The sequence below is a fragment of the Aptenodytes patagonicus genome, chromosome 1 (genome assembly GCF_965638725.1).
Source record: "Aptenodytes patagonicus chromosome 1, bAptPat1.pri.cur, whole genome shotgun sequence".
Taxonomy (NCBI): Eukaryota; Metazoa; Chordata; class Aves; order Sphenisciformes; family Spheniscidae; genus Aptenodytes; species Aptenodytes patagonicus.
In genome coordinates, this window is record NC_134949.1 from 203,260,834 (window position 1) to 203,266,805 (window position 5,972).

The 5,972-nt window shown below is 48.7% G+C and overlaps 1 long non-coding RNA gene across 1 annotated transcript; it reads right to left on the reverse strand.

Annotated features, from left to right (window-relative positions):
• Positions 1-386: 386 nt before the first annotated feature.
• Positions 387-3,419, reverse strand: LOC143174129 (uncharacterized). The gene is made up of 2 exons (XR_012997914.1): positions 2,351-3,419; positions 387-1,567 (listed from the first exon to the last, which is right to left on the reverse strand). It is a non-coding gene; the product is annotated as an uncharacterized LOC143174129 (long non-coding RNA).
• Positions 3,420-5,972: the final 2,553 nt, after the last annotated feature.

Genomic DNA, 5,972 nt, shown 5'->3' on the forward strand with positions numbered 1-5,972 from the left:
GATGACTGAATAATTGCACTTATGCTTTTGTCCTTCAAAGGACTATATAAAGCCAGTTAAGTGTCATGGTCCCATTTAACAGACTTGGAAAGTGAGGTGCTGAGCAGGCACTGTCCTCCCCATCGCAGCGGAGAGGTGGGTCCTGGCCAGGAGGGGATGGAGGAGACCCGGAGCCCAGAACCCAAGTGGGAAAGTGGGGAAGGGGAAAGCAAGGCACTGAGATACCTCGAACCCACCAGATGTTGGGGGAGTGAGCGGATCCCAGGGTTGTGGTTTCACCTGTAGTGGCCAAGGCAGAGAAATGCTGCTTCTAGCATTTTGGGCTCCTTTAGTCTGCCCTGAATTAGTCTCATTGCCCAGAGAAAAGAAGACAACAGCAGTTTGAGTGGTTCTCTGCCAGTCCTTTATTTCAACCGCTAGAAGACAGAGGGCCAAGGATAGACTGACACAGGAGTTTATCTAGATTGATACTACAGAAAACCAACAGCAAAGTGAAGGATGGTTGCCCTCTGAAGCAACCTCACCTCCATGAGGTGCCACGCTGGTTATCTGTGTTTCTGGGTGGGAGGGTCCCCACTGGCATTTTTTACTTTTTTCCTCCCACCCATGGAGCCATCTCCCAGTCACACAGCCGATCCCTTGGATTTGTGCCTCCTGACAACAAGCTTCTTTTCTCACTTACCTTTCACCGAGCGCTGGGAAACAGGCCAGGTGGTGCGGCCACAGGTCACGTGCTGAAAACTCCTCTTCTGGGGCCAACACACTCAGGGTGTTTTTTTCTTTTCTTGCCAGTCCCGCGAGGTTCCTGGAGGACATGGGCTGGCTCTGCTGGCTCCCGTAGGAAGACCGCCATGGTCATTAATTACATCTGCATGTCTCACTAGGGCCCCACATGTCCTAGGTGCTCTCCGCAGCTATGAGATCCCCAGTCCTCCTCCCACAGAGCTCACAGTTTAAAACCCAAGGTGGAAAATCACTAATTCCTGCTCAGCCCACGCCTCAGGAATTCGTCAAAAAGAGAATTTTCCCAAAGAGGGGCCACAGGACACAGTGAGCACAGAAAGAGTTGGGTGGAGGAAGGAGACCAGACAAATACAGCATTCATAGAAAAAAAAAAATCCGTGTGTATCCCCCTAGTTAGGAAGGTTTACAAAGTAGGTTTACAATGAGAGACAGTCCCTCTTCCAGAGGTTTTACAGTCCCAGCTATCAGGATGAAAAAGCAGGAAGGGGAAAGGCAGAAGCAGGAGATCTGGGAGTCTCTGCGTTACACAGAGTAACTCTGCTCAGTTTGCAGGTCTGGGGCATTTTTAAGCCTATAAATAAACTGGGGACGTTAATGATGCCATTAATCTTCGTTGGCTGCCATCCCAGCTATTTTCAGTGGCGAGGTTACCTTGCCTCTCCCAGCAAAAGTAGGTCTCGAGGGGAGGGTCGTGCGAGTGGTGGGGATGGATGCTGCGCGCCCGGGGCTGGGGGCCACCACCCTTGGCAGTAGGACACTGCCTCCGTCCTTGGCAGTGCACCAGGAGGAGGTGTCCCAAGTGCCAGCCCTCCTGGCTCCCGGCCTGGAGGGAAACACACAAAACCAGTTGTCAGGTAATAAATGACGGGAAAAAGCGGAGTGCTGCTGGCTGCAGAGGGAAGCGCGTGACTGCTCGTGCCTGCAGCCCCTGCGGTGGAGACACCTTCTTCATCTCCTGCAAGGAGATACCCCTGATGGAGACCCTCTGCTCCTCCGGGCCCCCTGGGAGCCTGCTCCCCCATCTCTGCCTTTCCAAGGACAGAAAGTGTCAGGGCTTTAAGGTACAGGAAAGGGGAGATCCCAGGAGGGGACAGGCCAGGGGGTCCCAGCACACCCACCCAGGGCAGGGGGTGGCCAGGGTGCAGGTCCCTTGGGAGAACAAGGTCTGCCCTGAGAGAGCTTGTTGCCCATCACTCACACCAACAGCCAGTGCTTCCCTCATAGGCACACAGAGAGAAGAGGTCCCTTTCCTTTCCACCCAAGGGGGAGCAGGAATGTCATAACCCCAAACAGTAAAAGGTGCTTTTCCTCTTTCCCACAAACACCAGGAAAAAAACCCAAACAAAAACAGATAGTTGCATATTGCTCTGCCGTTCTTGCATGAAGCTGGCCTGAGGCAGGTCAATATATAGGCTGAGGTCTCACTATGGGATCCTGTGAGGAGAGCAACCCCAGGACCATGTCTGCCAGGGAGAAGAGCAGCCCAACACCTGCCCTCAGTGCTCACACTGTACCCGGAGCCAGTATGCCACCTGTAGCATATACATATACAACACCTATCATGTATCAACTAGGAAATTAAGAGAGATTTGGATGTTTTTCTTACCTTAACAATGACATTTTGGGGCCAGCATCAGCAATTTGTCCAGGGAAGATCCAGCCTTCTTGACCTGGCTCGCAGCTCACAAACAATGATGTGACCTGTTCTCCCTTGGGAACTTGTACGAAATGCATTTAATTTACTTGGCTTTTGCTAGTTTTCCCCAAGGATATCCACCGGACAATCTGAAAGCACCGTTAATGCTACAGTTTCCATGCTGCAACTGCTGTCTACCCTCTTTTAGGGGTCATGCAGAACATGACCAACTGAAGGTCTCTGAAGAACTGGGAGGCATGTGTATGGCATAAGGAAGCAATGTTTGGTGCTGCATATAGCCAGTTTGGCAGGCAGGGACATAACTGGATCCCACACTGCACTGGACCTGTGAAAGGGAGCTATGGACTCATGTGCTGATGGCAAGATTTGAGATACCAGCCCCAGCGATATCCTACTATGCAATGGAGAAGAAGTTTTTTTTCCCCCATTAATGAGCTTACACAGTGTTAAGCCATTTTCGCAATGCTTTCGCAAAGGCTCCTGTCTGGTCCCTACTGCCCGTAACTGGCACTTTGGGGAGCCTGTCAGCCCCACCGCTCACCCAGGACGCTGCCCTTTTGGACGTGCTGATGCAGTGCAGCAGGGAGCAGGCACTGCAACAATTCTTTGCCTCCACGGAGCTGTCTGTTAGTCACATCTCCAGCAGCTTTGGCAGACTTGGTGCAGTTATTATTAACTCCTAATTGCTACTTGTGGACTTTGCTGGGTGGTTGCTGGGATGGAAATTTTCTTTATCAATGGAATTTCATCAGTTGGGTTTGCTTGCCATGCATTATTTTGTCACATTTAGAGAGATAGCCATCTAAATCCTATCGGTATAAACTGCAGCAATATCAATCTCAGTAGGGAAGTGGGGAAAAAAGCCCCTCAAAATCCCAGTTTTACTCCTGGTATTCTGTGTCTGGAGAAACAGTATGTCTGATAAGAAACCAGCTTGCAATTGCAATCTGGCACAAGATGCACAGAGATACTCCAGACAGACTTAACATTCACCTTGACAAAGTAATCAACTTGTCAAGCAAAGGAAGTCATCGTGGTCATGGAAGGTAACTAATACTCTCCATCTGCAGCATCAGGCAATTAAGGATTTAAAATATTACAAGAGAGGAGAACTGAAATGTTAGACAAGAAAACATATATATAGAAGTGGAGACATTAGCAACATGTAAGGGCCAGAAAAATGGAAAAGAGATGCCAGAAATGTTTCATATTGACCCCAAATGAGTAACAGCCTCAAATGAAGTGGTTAAGGCTTGTTGCATATGGTAAAAATACAGGCTAAGCCAAGCAAATGGTCTCAGGCTAATAGCACAGAAGAAATTATCTCCCTAGAGCAAAAAAGGCATCTGTTTGTTTATTTCAGTTATGAAAATGTCCTTGTCAGATGTTAGCAGCGCTGAGCTCTCTCTGGGCAGGTCACTTACCTCCTCCCCGCTCCAGAGGAGACCTGTAAACCACTGCACCCCAATACACGATGCATCTACCCATCTTGAGCGGCCATCCCTGCTCTGCCCAGGAGTGCTGAGCTCCCCGAGCGGGCTTAGTAGGCACAACCCTCCCTATGCCTGGAAAATCCTGCTACAGAAAAACATGGCTGCTAGTAGTAGCGACACTGGAAGAGATCCCTGTGCTCCCCTGAAGCCTCACCTGCACAGAATCACTCTGCAGGGACAGGGTTACATAAAAAGTGCCTTTAATGGCAATACCAGCTAAAATAATTCCTTCCTGCTGACCCCATTGCTCACTCACCCCAGAGCACGGCTCCTGCAGACGCAGCCCTTCCTGGCACCAGGAGGGGAGTGCTGAGGACCTGGGCCCAGAACTGACTAGTCTTAAATAAAAACCAGCAAAAACTTGTTGCTGCTTAGAAAAACCACCAAACAAAGAAAAAAACCTAACTCGTGGAGTTCCCTGCTCTGCACACTGATGAAGAGGTGATGCACTGCAACTCAGAGGTAGGAGTGAGCACCTACAGCAAGGACGGGCATTGCTGGCAAAGGTTAGCCTCAAACTATGGCCAGTCTTTCCACGTTTCCAAAAGGAGGGAGAGAAGGGTGACAGTGTCTCAGACGGACAATAGCTGGAGCGAGGTGGGAGAGCTGAGCCCTGCACCAAGGCTTAAGCGAACCACTGACTGACAGCACTGGCATCTCCAGGAAGGCCTGAGGACCCACACCTGAACTGCACGTTTCGGAGACCAACAAAAGCAGTGATTCATCAGATCAGTCATAGAAATATGGAATTCTCTCTTGCTAACGTTGACAATTAACTCTTGTATTTGCCTGGGAAAACGGGTCCTGGTGCCTTTCCTCCAGGAGGCTTGCATACACAGCAGTGGGAGCCCACTGCTGCCTTCTGTAGGACCAGGATGATGCTGTGCTGGCCAGGCAAGAAAATGAAGTTGCTCCCCTGGTCCGAAGTGAGCGCCGAACAGACTACAGGATTCAAGAACACTGGAAATGACCACAGCTATATAAACCTGGCATTTCAGTGTGCCCCTGAAGCAGCCCAGCCTCCTAATGCTGCTGGTCTGAATGGACTGCTTTAGCTAGTTTGGGTTTCTCAGTGTCCTGGAGGAGATACTAGACAGTTTTGAGATTCAGTCTCTAATTATGTCCCTGTAGTGGTAAGATTGTTTCCTTTATAATCACCCAGTGGGAGCTGGTACTTTATCCTCTGTAGTCAAATTTTTATTTCTTTCACTCTCGTCTTCTCTCCAAAGCCTGGAGTCTCCCAGTCCACTGGATGACAGCTGCAAAAGCCTTTGACATTCACTTTAAGGACATTTCTTTTCAGCTGCTTCACATTTCCTTTTGACAAGCTCTTCTAGCGATATTTACCGCAGCTAACAAATTAACTCACGGCTGGACCACTTGCTAGTCTTTTCAATCCAGCGCTGGTTTAAATCTTGATTAGCTGGTTTGATTTTTAAATCTCGTAGAACTGCTAAGTCCAAGCTGTCCTGTCGCACACCGTGATTAGGAGATGGTTCCTGGTTACACAGAGCAGCAGCCATGGGCAGTACACAGGCATTAGGCATCCAGGGGGACTCCACCTCTCCCGCAGCTAGCAAAACAGCGTAGTATCCAGAGGAAATAGTTCATTTCACAGGGAAAGTTATTTGGACAGCTGGAAAACAAGGAGTCTTACTAATTTAAGCGTATATGAAAAATGATGCAATGCAACATGCACCACAATTCACAAGCATCTTGCACAAGTGACATTACACAAATGTACCTTTCTCCACATTATTCCAGATTCTCTTTTCTGTTTCTAGCTACTGAGCTCATCCTTAGCAATGAACAGAAGTCCAGAATTTCAAATTAGGATCCTTATTTGAGTTCCTACATAAAATTAGTCTGATTTGTATAGATTCTGCCCTCTCAAGTCCCATGATACATAAGGGTATGCAGCTGTTCAACCATTGCGACAGTCAGGTCATTTTTATTTTGGCAGCTAACTGTGGTTTTAGGCACCTGATTTTTAGCGATTTGACTTCCAATTCTAAAATTTTGGCCTGAAGGTAAGGAAAAAACTGGAATTTGTAGCTCAGAGCCCAGGAACACGCTAG